The following is a 12,952-nucleotide window of genomic DNA, read 5'->3' as shown; positions in this document are numbered from 1 at the left end:
GTTTAAGTCTGATGCAAATCACTCTTTTCACCCCTCAGTTTCCTCCTATTTCTTTCTCACCTGGAGCTGCTGTACAATACATGGCTATCCCAGGCTGAGCCATAATCCTGGAAGTTTTTTCTGACTTGAGTTGCTTTACAAAGTTAAAAAGAGAACAACACTATTTATAAGCACATTATGTAAACATTAGCAACAGAGGTCCAGCTGCTTAGCATTCAATTAATTTAGTTCAGTCAATATTGCATGGTACATAGTTTTGTCTGCTCGTATTGTAAACACATCTTGCCCTTGAGCACTTATTTCATTTGACTAATTAAGATCTACTTCTAAGTGCTCTCATTTTGTTGCCTGGCAGACTCCCCCAGTTTTAGATACAGCTGCTGTACTCGGTGAAAAAGGCATTTGAAATCCAGGTCCATCTGGTTTGTGCTCCAGCGTGTCAGGCCAAAACCTGCTCTTGTTTAAGGCAATAGGGTCTCTGTTTTCAACAGGACTCAGACTGCAGATGAATCAGGACATGTTGTGTTTCTTACTTATACCAGCATGGCTTACGCAAGGACACCTTATATTTCTATGCAATATTGTGTTCCCCTGTCTGAGATGGTGAAAACCCTTTTAAAATTTTAATTACTTAATTCAGGTCTGTAAATTTTTCAGAGAAGTAAATATGGAGGCAAGTACGAGGCCACTGTACTTGGGCTTTTTAGATAAACAATGAAAGTGAAGTTTTCATAGTGGTCTCACTCAGTGTTCTGACTACGTAAGTAGCTGAATTTTCAATTCATGAACAATTGTAGAAAGATTTAAAGTTATACTGAGCTACATGAAAATTTTCATTTAGACAAAATTAAGAATAATTGAGTGAAAAAAGTACTTTTCTAAACAAAATTAATTTCAAATAAAAATACCAACTATTTTGACTTTTGAAAATGAAATATTGATTCTTTTTAGAAAATATATTTTACAATGCACATGTATTGTGCATGTATTACACTTTTTCTGCATGCATATTTTGCCAAAATAGTTACACATTACTGAATCGATATACTTCACTGGGAAAAAAGACTTGCCCAAAAAACACCATGTTGTTCTTTATGACATTATTACAAGACCATGAAAGGAAATGTAGATTTGACTGTTGTTTTAAACTGTGTCACTGATCTGCTTTACTTTTGTAACCATAGGTAAATACTAATTCTGTACTGCCAAGGAATAGGAGCAAGGAAGTTCTACAAAGAACCAAAACTTAGGGAAAGGTACATCCAGATCTGTACTTGGTAATAGATTTATAGCTGTAACAGGAAAAAAAAAAGGAGCTTCAGACTGAATTCTGGTCTTGGTTCTATAGAAATGACTCCCATTGCTTATGAAACTGGGATGGCATTGGCTTCTCCTGAGAAAATTTACCTCTGCTAAGGTACTGAGATAAGCCAGCATAATTTTAAACTCCATGACACATACTGCAGTTCACAGCTGGGCTAAGCAGTGCAAGCTGCCAGCGTTTTTTAGGCTGCCTGTGTTGCTGAGACTGAATTTGTGCTAGCAATGATTAGGAACAGAGTAGTAAAACTACGGTAGAAAATAGCAAAATTCTGTTATTACTAAGAAAATATACACCACTTTTCATCCATAGACTTTAATACTATACAAAATCAATCCATCATCCTTGTAAGGAGACCTGAAGTGCATAAAGGGGAAGTATAGAAGGAATATAGTGTACTTTACCAACATGTTGTGTTATTAATTTCACCTTGGCAAATCAATGCTAAGCCAAAGACAGGGGTATGTAGAGCAATGTTAGGCCCTACTAGTCTGGTATGACTGTACAGCCTGGGCTGAAAATCAGAATTAGCAAGTTGTATGTTCCCTTGGGCAATGAACAGGCTGGTTTCAGGAGCAGAGTACAGTCCTGCACCAAGGAGATGAATGGCTTCTTGGACACCAAGGTGTCTGTGATGCTGTTATGGTTGCCATTTTTCCTTAAGCACTAAAGAATGAGTAGGGGATTTCTGTGGCTAAAAGTGTAGGCTGAAGTCAAGGAACAGGCTTTTTAGGTGGTTGATGCACAAAGTCTACTTGCTATCTGCAGTTTTGTGTGGAGGCAGACATGCGGCACACGCTCATTAGTGGACTAATACGAGGTGTTAATGGAGGGGCAGGCGCTCCATAGAGAGAAAAGGTCCAAGGAAGGTCTTACAATCAAAGGACACTGAATAATTTTCTGTGTGCCTAATCTTGTTGATACAAATTCCTGCCCACAGTAAGTGTGTGAAATATTTGAATTACGGGTTCTGTTGCTTTGACCCTAAACGTGAATTCAAATAAGGCAGTCATTCTCTGTGTGGTTTGGATTAGAAATGGTAATATGTTAAATAACCGTGTGTTTTCTCAGGAAGAACTCTCTGTAGGTAATGTAGTGTTCATAGGCACTTACAGAATATAAATGAATGAGAATGGAGATAGATTGCTGAGGAGATTAGCCATATATTCTGAGTTAAAAGTAAGTCATTGAGGGTATTAGCCCAAATTGCACCTCACCAGCAGGAACAGATACACTGGATAGAAAACTAGCAACCTTTATGCGCTGCTTCATTAGCTCAGATCTATACTTAGAGTTACTGTGCAGCCTTTCCATTTTCCCTGGCCGTCAGGACTATGGCTACGCAGCCCTGATCCTGGCGTCCAGTGTCTCGTGTGAAATGAATCATTGACTAATTCAGTTTCCATCTACATGCTGATGGACAGTTGTCCCTTGTACAAACCAGGCTGGTATGCACTCTAATGGTAACAGGTATTTGAAAGACTGAGGGAGACAGACGTGCACCTCTCTGCACAGATGGTTCCTGCATTGCCAGGGAGATCTGGGCTGGCAGTCTGGGAAACTTGGTGCTGCTATTTCCATGGAAGCCTGATGAATTGAGGGAAAAGATAAATTCAGTGAAAATCATATCAGTATGAATGAACTCTTCAAACACAACTGAAATGCTCAATGTTTTCTTCTTGAAGTTTCCCCTACACTGTGGTTTGCTCATAACGACCGATGTTTCTTTGTACAGTCCACTCTTGCACTTAATGTTTGTTGCTTTAAGTTCATGAGGAAGATGAATAAATAAATAAAGCTGTTAGAAGTGGTAGCAGAAAGCTAATGGAGGAAGCATTAAGAATTTTGTCTGAAGGACTCAATTCTGTTCTCAGTTCTGCAGAGTAGATTCCTGAGGGCTGGAGGACTCATATGTGAATATACTGCCCACTTACTAAAACTACTTCATGTTAACATTGTCCCAGGTGAGGTAAGCAGTCTTTCCATATTGGGACTTGAGGCATTGTGTTTTGTTTATTTGTATTGTTGCAGTGTCAAGGAGCCATAGGTATAGATCAAGACACAGAGTGGATAGGCACTGAACAGAGAATTTCCCAAGATTTATAATATCTGTAAACTCCGATGCATTTGGGGCAAGGCTTCATTCTCACAAATTGAAGTGAATCCATGAGTACCAGAATCTTCCAATTTGTTCTGGGTTTTGTTTGTTTTATACAGCAATTCACACCTTGGCAGAAGACAAGTAAATACATAAACTGTACTTATGGTTGTAACATCCTAGGACAACTGCATTATCTCAAAGCACAATATGCCGGCTCTTCAAAAAATGTGATATGACCAGGTGCAGAGATTGTTTTTCCTGCTGCTCTGACTGCAGAAATACAGACTCATTTAAGAGCACAGCTGTTTCCAAAGAAATCAGCCCCTCCTCTAAATGAACCCTTATTTTTGAAAAGCAAGCCCAGCTTTTCCTTTTGGTGTTCCCCTGGCCTAGGGGTTGTCAGAGGCTGAAGACTGAGACCTGGTGAGGCTGTGCTGGGAAGCAACTCGGCCCCAGCTTTCCTGTCCTCTGCAGTCACCAGGGGACAGCCTGGGTCCTGTATCAGTACCTCTGAGGCTACCGAGATGGCACTAAAATGAGAAGAGCAGTCGATGAGAATAACTGCATTCCTCTGTGTGCAACAGAAAAGTGCTTAAGATATACCAGATAGGTGGCTTGGCTAATTTCATGTGCTCATGCACTGAAATTGTTGTGTCAAGTATTTGCTATTAAAATCTATGCATCCATATAGAGCTATCCATCTTTTTGAAAATAAAAAGGGAAAGACATATAGACTATACCAGCAGCATCTGGGTAACTTCTAAATTTGTGTGCAGTATAAAAATGCATCGTGAAAGTAAAATAACTGGTTTATAGTCCTCTGGGGAAAGAAATCTTTCCAAAGTGTGGAAACAGAGCAGTCGCTGTGGCTTAACACTAGTGTACTGTGAAGGAGTTATTTTAGCTTAGTGACTGACTTAAAAGATGAGCGGTAAGGAATGACTTAAACTGAGCCAAAAATACATTTTAAATTTTGATGTGAAAAAAATGAAACATACAGTCCTATTTGGCTAATTTCTCAGTTTCAATATCAACAAGCTATTTGTGAATCTGTCTCTCAGAGTATCTGAAAAACAACTTGCTCAGCTCCACAACTCTGTGCTAGTCTTTCTGTCCCAGTGATGTTTAAATCTGCTGCTGTGGATGCTCATGCCGTAACTTTAAAACCACTCCTGTTTTGCTGCCAGCATGTTCTCTGCAGCTCAGAAGGATGGCATTTCAGCTATTTCAGAAGTTAATGTGGATCTACAGATTGCTGTGTGCGTGCAGAGTCTCCATGGGCAATCCTTCTCAAAGTGAATGTGCAGTGATACAAGCTCAGTGTGTGTATTCTGCATAGGGTATACTGAGTGGCCTAGGGTGTATTATCTGAATGTCTTTAGAAATGATTAAAGTGTGTTTCAAATTGCAAAATGTGTTGCTCAGAGAGCAGTCACTTTGCTGTCCCAATGAGCGGTATATGGGATCACACCAGCAGCCTGTGTGTGCTGATCTCCATTCCTGCTCTTGCTGGGATGTTTCCTATGGTACTGTCTTGCTTGTCGTATGAGTGTGCTGTGATAAAGTGTGTTTTTCTGGTGTTAACTATTCTTTTGCTAGCGTTTGTGGGAGCTAGTTGCTTGAATATGGCATTTGATCCATGGCAGAGCCCTTGTGAAATAAGGCATTTTCTGTATGTCCTAGAGCAGGCAGCAATGGGAGTACAGAAGAAGGCATGGATGGAGACCCACCTGCACGCTGGTGAATTGTGAATGCTGTGAATTGGGTGAAATGCTGAGAACCTCGTATCACTTATAGCTGGCAGATTAAGTCAAGATGGGCAGGCAGGAACTCTTCTGCCTTTTGCATTCAGACAGTTAATCTCAGAAAGATCCCACTATTTGAGTCATCTGAGTTTTGGAACAGATACCTCGCTCTGTCTCTTCATAGTCCACCAAGTTTGAAAGAAATTTAAGGCTGAGTATGTATTTTAGAGCAGTTAAAGGAATTGGCCAGAAGCAGAAGAGAGCTCTTATTCCCAGTGCTACACTGTAATAACCAGAGACAAGTCAAAGTGGAGAAAATGATTTTTTTTTCCCCAAGGTTTGCAGGGCCTGTGGGAAGTGACACATGCTGGGACATGGGTTTATGGCTGACACGTCTCATGGAGGAACGAGGGGAGTCTGACAGGCGGGTGAGTGAGAGAAGCTCTTCATTTACAGATGTGGCAGAACCTAAGCAACTGTGAGGGGTGGGAGCTGCCCTCATTAGAAACATCAGAAAAATGGAATCTCTTAAAAAAAGCATAGAGTTAAGCATCCTTCCAGCCTTTTTTTTAACTGGGAAGGGGCCTTGCAACTGGTTTTTAGAATACTCTGAGCAACGAGCTCCTTTGGGACAGAGAAATTATGCCTTCTGTGGAAGCAATTTGATATGCTTGGTGGGAAGAAGCAGGATGAGACCAGATGCCCTTTTAGTAGTTTTGGATACTTTAGGGAAAAGACATGAGTGGATCCAGCTCAAAGCTCCTGCTGCCTCACGTACCAGCACAGTCAAATTCATTAGTGAATTTTTATTGCCAGGCATGAATAAATTACTAGATATCTGGTGCCTGCAGACAGGCAAAGGGAAAGCTGTCTGGGAAAGCTTGGATTTAAGACAGGTTTTTAATCTCTAATAAAAATAGCCCTTTTTGTTTGAGGTGTAAGTTCTTACATCCTTGGTAGTTCAAATGCAATCATACCCTGGATCAATGCAATCTTGTCTCAAGCAGGGAGCTGTGATAAATCTGTTCAAATCTCATTCTGTCAGACCACTCTGAGCCACCAGAGGTGATAATGAATGTTTAGGTATGAACACAGTTGTTGTTTTTTCTGGCAACAAACTATGTAGAGGTTCAAGTGGAGTATTTTATTGATTCACTGCAATATCACTTTAAGTTGGTTGTGCTTTCATCAAAGCATTACATATATTTAGTGTTAGGTCTATTTCTATATGAAGCAGGGACAGTCATAAAACCAATGGAGTCAAGGCAGAATTGCAATTTTCTATACTGTAGCCAACTAAATAAATCTTCCTCTTTTCCCCAACTTGCTCTGTTCAGGTTCCTGTAGGCTTGTTCAGTTCACCCACACAAATGAGGTGTTTTCTAAGAGTGCTGCTGACAAGGCTAACGCATGGTTCAGTGTTGCAGTGTTGATCCCTGAATCATGCTGCAGCATTACAGTTGTCATAGAGACACAGATTTTTGAGACCAAAGGGACAGTTCTGATAATCTGCTCAGACCTGTTGTAAAACACATAGTAGCTTGCCAATAAGTAAACAACTTTGCCAAATTGGAGCGCAGCCTGGCCCTCCCTCTCCTGTGACAGCGAAACACATTTCACTTGTTTGGGAGATGCTGGAAGAGAAACCCCAAATGGGGATTTAATTTACTGTCAGAGTGGTGCTGTCGGCACATCATTTTTTTCTGCTGAATGAAAGCCAGGTGCAAGCTTAGTCCACAAGGTCACACCATGATTGTGATACTGGCGACTTCAAAGGGACAAAGAGTATTAGAGTAATAACAGTATCCCTTCTTATCTTCTAGGTGGTGCGGTGAGGTCAGCACTTGTATTTGTAATGAAGGATGCTAGAATGGGGCAGCTGTGTGCAGTCAGAAGTCTCTGACAGACAAGCGCTGGGTGATTTAGCTGTAGCAGTTTGATGCTACTGTCCCTGGTTGTTTGCCTCCTTCTTCTGTCTGCTCCTTTATCAGCTGAGATGTGTGTCTGCATCTCACCCATGCCGGTCCAGAGCCTGCCGCAGCTGCTGCCAGGGATAGTGGGCTTGTGCCAAGGCACTGGGTTGTGAACTGCCATAGCAGTTGTAGCCCTTGCCAGAGGCTACCTGGTACAGCAGAACTAACAGCTGGGGGATTTAACATCTTAAATTGCCAAGCTGACATCCATCAGAGCTCATGTGAGAGTGCCAAGCAGTCTGGGTAACCTCCAGCCAAGTATTAAGTCTCCTCTGTCCCAGTATATGCTAATCTGTGAGAAATGGATTGTTACAGATCCCAGCTCTGCTGATTAAGCAAGTCCAGTTATAAAATCCCTTGATTTTATACACAGAAGTTTCCAGTGGCCATCATGGTATTAGACACTGAAACAGGTCTAAAGCCTCTGACATGGTCTCCCCATCTGCTGCTGCAGAATTTGGAATAAGGTGAACTGCTTGAGCAAAGCCTTGAAAATGTGTGTGAAGGAAGATGTGCAGCCAAAATGCTCTCCTCCTCCTAAATGTATACATTTCTCTGGTTGTCAGCTGTGCATACATAGCTTCTGCAGTCCTGTAAGATAGCTTTGGGAAAGCTGGAAGTGTAATTTTTTAATGAAAATAATCTGCTGACTCAATATAAGCATGTATTATCCCTGCGTTGGCTGCTCTGCTGGAGAGGTTTGATAATAGGGCAGTGTTTGATTCTTCGTGCTCTTTTCCCATTCCTGTGTAGCACAGTTGTTTTGCTGCTATTTGCAGTGCCTTAAATTACGGCACTGCAAGGAACAATTCTTAGCACTTTAGATTTTCAGGGATTGTCTTTGGCTAATTTCCACAGCATGCCTGTGAGGTGTAATGACTCACTGCCTTTCTGTTCACAAATAGTGCTATGTTCATCTATTTGAGTAGCTTAAGAGCAATTCATCTGTGGGACTGCCTGGTTCCTCTGGAGCATGCTCCTTCTGCAGTAGGGGTAAGTCTCCCTTAAAAACACGGGGGAACTCAAGAGTGGGCTAGGTTGTGTGTGCTACAGTATTGGTGTGCTCTGGCACTGCTACAGAGCTGCACAGCTGTTGTGGATGCACTGGGGAGCACTGAGCTTTTGGAGGGCCAAATGTGTATCCAGCTTGCTCGGTTTAGAGGTGGGGAAGCACCCTGGGACAGGGAGAGGACTCGCTCAGGAAGATGCCATCTTCCTGCCACCCTTTAGGGACGAAGGAGATCCTGCAGCTCTCACATTGAGGGGGAGCTGGGGAGGGAGAGGGGGCAGTTTGCAGCAGCTTCCTGACCTCACATCCATGCACGGTCCAGCCACAGTCTGGCCCTGGGTAAATAAGTGACACTGAATTGAGGAAGCAGACAGGACTTCAAGCACAGGGGGACAGCACAGTGCAGTGTGTAATGCTTGTGAATCTGAGTATAAAATCTGTTAACTGACATGCTTTCCAAAGGATGCTGTTCAGGGAACCACTCGGCAGCCCTAGTGTCCTTGTACACATGATCAGAAGAACACAAAGCTCATAAAGTTACAGGTTTATTTTAGGGGAGTTCAACAACGGTGTGAGGAACACATGATCCATCTTGGCCATGGTCTAGTGTCTCAGCATTGGTTTAACTGTTAGGCTTTTCTTGCTGTTTCTATTGCACAGTCATACTGCTTGTGATTGCACCTGCAGGTATGCACCTCCATGTAAGCCATGCATTTACACCTGCAGGAGAGTGGAGATCAGTTTAATAACTACTCCTGTTTAAATGCAGGATATATATTTTACGTGCCCATACAGACCTTTGATTTGGTTTATTATTCAGCCTTTGTCTTTTTGCTTAAATTCCAAATTGTTGTGTGTATTTTCTACAGGCATTGAATTCTCCTCATAAACATTTATCTTAATTTCTGAGTTAATTTACAGTGTTTCTGCTGATCAGATCTAATTTAAAGGGTGGGGCTGAGGAAAGGGTCATCCACTTGGAACAAACGTTTGAAACAACTAATAAAAAAGCAGACAGGGAGGATTCTCAGTTAATGTGAGTTGCGGTGGTTTAATCAACAAAAGTGGAGCCATGCCAGTTTTCACCAGCTGAAGATCAGACATGTTACTTCTATGTCAGATTACGTGCTGCTGAGAGCTACTAGGTTTAGGATTATTAGTATTGCATAGATTTACAGATCCATACAGGTCCTTTTTCTGTCTACATGTTTAGTTTCATTTATTGTTTTCTTTCTGTATGCAACAAGCCTGCATGATTACTGGCAGCACGAAGGGTAAAAAAGCTGCTAAAAGACAAAGGATTAAAACAAGGTCAATGTTACTGTTATTACATTCTTGCTGAAGCCAAGAAGACTGTAGGTAGCAGAAGAAGAAAGTCAGTGGCAATGGCAACTTAGAGCACATCTCCTCAAAGTAGCGATTATCGTTCAGTGATCGTTTCCACGAACCGTACTGCTCTGGAAGCTGGTGCCACGTGGGTTAAACCATATAACTGTACACAGTACAAAACTGAACAAAACCACTTTCCAGTGCTTTGAAAATGGTCGACCAGTGCACGTAGTGCACAGTATCTGTCTAGCGGTGAGAGATGTTACTTGCTGTTACCTAGGCAGTTCCAGGATTGCTTAGTGATTACAGTACTATCTTCCCTGGCCCTTTTATTTAAGGAACAGCTCTGCCCTGGGGTTTATTTAATTCCTGTCTCTCCCAAAATTGAGGTGGGTAAGTCTTTCTTTCAAAGGGATATTTTTTTGACCAAGAAAATGTTAACAATTTGATTTTCATCCTAGCTCTGTGAAGATTTGGGTACTGGCACAACAGAAAGCTGAATAGCTGAAGTGCGATGCAGGAGCTGGAAGGAGAGGTTTAGGGTGGGAATCCCATAAACTGGTTCTGTCGTGGAAGAAAATGTCACATGCCTAATGTATGTGGCACTAACAGAGAGGCAGTTGTCACAGTTATTACCTCTTTATTCACCCTCTCCACTTTGTCCCCTGGTAGCTTTCAAGGAGATTAATGGGTACTACCAAGTGCTGAGTACGCAGGACAACTGGCTTACTTGTACTCAAATGCCTAAGAGAGAAGTAGGCAACCTGGTCTCCCAAACTGTGTTCTTCTGCCAGGTACATGAACAATAAACTTTCAAGAGTTTTAGACATGCAGAGGAGAAAAGCTGTGGTGCATTAGAAGGTATATTTTAGGCGGAGGATTGTCCGTGCTACATGAAGATGCCAGTGCTCCTGACACATCTACTGCCTGTGGGCTTTCGGTAGCAGGTAAGCATGTTTGTGCTTTTGGAAAATCATTCAGTTGTTAGGACAACTGATCTAAATATTCATGAGAAGTAATGCACTCTGCCAATTGACCTGTTGGCAAATTGTGAATGAAAATTTTGTTGATTTCTTTGGATCGGCTCAACAAGTATTAACATATCAACATATATATCTTTGGAGACATGAATTATTTATAGCAAGTGTTCAAAAGGTCTGAAAAGCAATTTTCTTTTGGGGATGTGTGACTGGCCACATGGGTGACATGGTATTCTCTCATCCCTGATTGTGTTAGCTTTTTAATTGCTTATTCCATCTGATGCTAATTTTGATTCTTGATGAGGTCTCAGTGGTAGTATCTAAGTCCATTTGCACTGAGCATTCATCTCTACAAAGCTTCATTTATGTGAAAGCTTGTGAATAAAGAGGTATGAGCCAGCCAAGTGTCAGTCTGGCTTTGTTATTTGGGCTGCGAGCTGACAAATGCGCATGTACTTTGATCAGCTTTAGTCATGATTGGGCAGGAGACTTCAGTTCAGCTATCTCCCAACAAATAAATTCAGGTATGAATTCAATATGGAGGCAACTTCAGTATGAAGTCGCCCATTTTGATTGCTGTGGTACTGTATATATATTCATTTCCTCTGGTGATCAGGTAGGAAAGTTACTGAAGAGATGTGTTATGCACTTTATTTTGAAAATCAAGAAATGACTCATTCTCCAAACGCATCCATTGCATGCCCTGTTAAGTTTAAGACAGAAGATGAGCCAAGCAGCAGCAAGCAACATCAAGGAAACTGTTTTGTGCCAAAAAAGGCAGGGAACTGAAAAGCCCAAGGATGCATATGACAATCATGCAGCTTAATGAGCAGATCTGTAGGTCCTATAAGGTGGTGGATTATGAGACTCGGCCAGAGTTTTGCACTAGCGGAAAGTAACTGGGAAGATCAGTAGGGTGACAGGCAGCACTGGAAAAGGAAACTAAAATTGCCTACTGCCTCTGCTTCTCGGGAATGAGAAGAAAATGGCTGTATATGTGTTTGTACACAGGGGTGTGGGTTTGCAGTGCTCCAGTCAACTCAGAGCAATGTAGATACAGACAGGCTAACTGAAAGCAGATGTACAGGGAAGGTTGATGCATGTTGGTCTAACACAAGTGTTCATTACATGCACATTGGCTTGGCCCAGCTTGCCACACTACTGCATCTGTTGGGGGGGGGTTTACTATGGTGCATAACCAGTATGTCCTTCCAGAGACTTCCTTGTACGTGTTGAGTGGTGACCAGAGAATAAGCTATTGTGGTGACTCGGGACTGCAGCTATTGGAGTGCTTCATGGGAAACCTTGACAACACTGACTCCCTGCTTCTCTTTGCAAGATGTCTGCCTGCAGTGCCAAAACACTAGGACCTTAAAAATAAAAAACACCTTTTTTGAATCTCTAAAGAAATAAATGAGCAGGTTCTGTTCAGACAATGATCTCCAGTAAAAATAATTTCTATTAAGCCTACTGTGAATGTTTACTTGATTGAAATCTTTTGCTGGTGGAATAAAAGGTTTGTTGTTCTCAACCTGGCAGAGAATTTCTAAAATCACTGTAAAATGACATTCCAGAAAAAGGAGCAAAAGCGAATAATTCTTGGGGAAACATTTGCAAGAAAAGCTGCACCTCCACTGATTTATATTAAGACTGATATTGATTATATACTTACAAAAACCAAAATACTTCATTATGGAGAGTAATTCTGAAGGTATGTGCCCATTTCAATGCTTTAAATAAGGCATAATTCTGGTGCCATCACGTAGAAATTATAAACAAGTATAAACATTGGGCTGGGAGCCTGTCTTGTCTCTCATCAGTGCTCTAGACTGACTGTAGGGTTTTCTCAGTGCCTGACAATCGCCACCGCACAGATCTGTTGAGATATATTACATTTATGTATACTCAACTGATGAAAACCTCTGCAGTTCAGAATAAACTGAAATCTTTCCCAGCAACAATTTCTAAGCCTCAAAGTGATTTTGTCTTCTTTGGTTTAGACTTATTTATTTTATATTTTTGTTACAATACTATTAAACTTTTAATATGTGAATATTCCATTGTTTTGGCACTATGGAAATGTTTTTATTTGTCAAATCTAAAAAACTGAAGACTAATAGAATCCTTTTGAAAACTGATGTTGTGAGGTTTTGGGGAATTTAACCCCTTTTCAGTCCAGAGCACAATCTTATATTACGAGCTTCTGCAGAATGAAAACTACTTACTGGACTTCTGATAACTTTTAGTTCCTTGAATGGGAGGTGCTACAAACAATGAAAACATTGGTTTTGTTGATGACATAAGTATTAGGAAATGATTTTGATAGGTAAGGAAGAACCCTTAGTCCTGGATTAGCTTGTTTCTCTGTTTATTTAATACTTCAAACTATCCATCAAAACGGAAGTTCAAACACTAAAACTGTTCTTTCTCTTCAGTAACTGAACCAAAATAATGGATTTGGGGAAATCTGTTAATCCTTTCTAGAACCTGATAC

At 41.2% G+C, this 12,952-nt stretch overlaps 1 protein-coding gene across 3 annotated transcripts in view; it reads right to left on the bottom strand.

The window, feature by feature from the left end:
- Positions 1-12,952, bottom strand: part of GABRB1 (gamma-aminobutyric acid type A receptor subunit beta1) — a 143,954-nt gene that overhangs the window by 18,156 nt on the left and 112,846 nt on the right. The gene's annotated exons all lie outside the window — the stretch shown is intronic.

Source organism: Aptenodytes patagonicus, chromosome 4 (genome assembly GCF_965638725.1).
Source record: "Aptenodytes patagonicus chromosome 4, bAptPat1.pri.cur, whole genome shotgun sequence".
In the NCBI taxonomy this organism is placed as follows: Eukaryota; Metazoa; Chordata; class Aves; order Sphenisciformes; family Spheniscidae; genus Aptenodytes; species Aptenodytes patagonicus.
The sequence above is the reverse complement of the archived record's forward strand: the minus strand, read 5'-3'. Positions and strand labels throughout refer to the sequence as shown.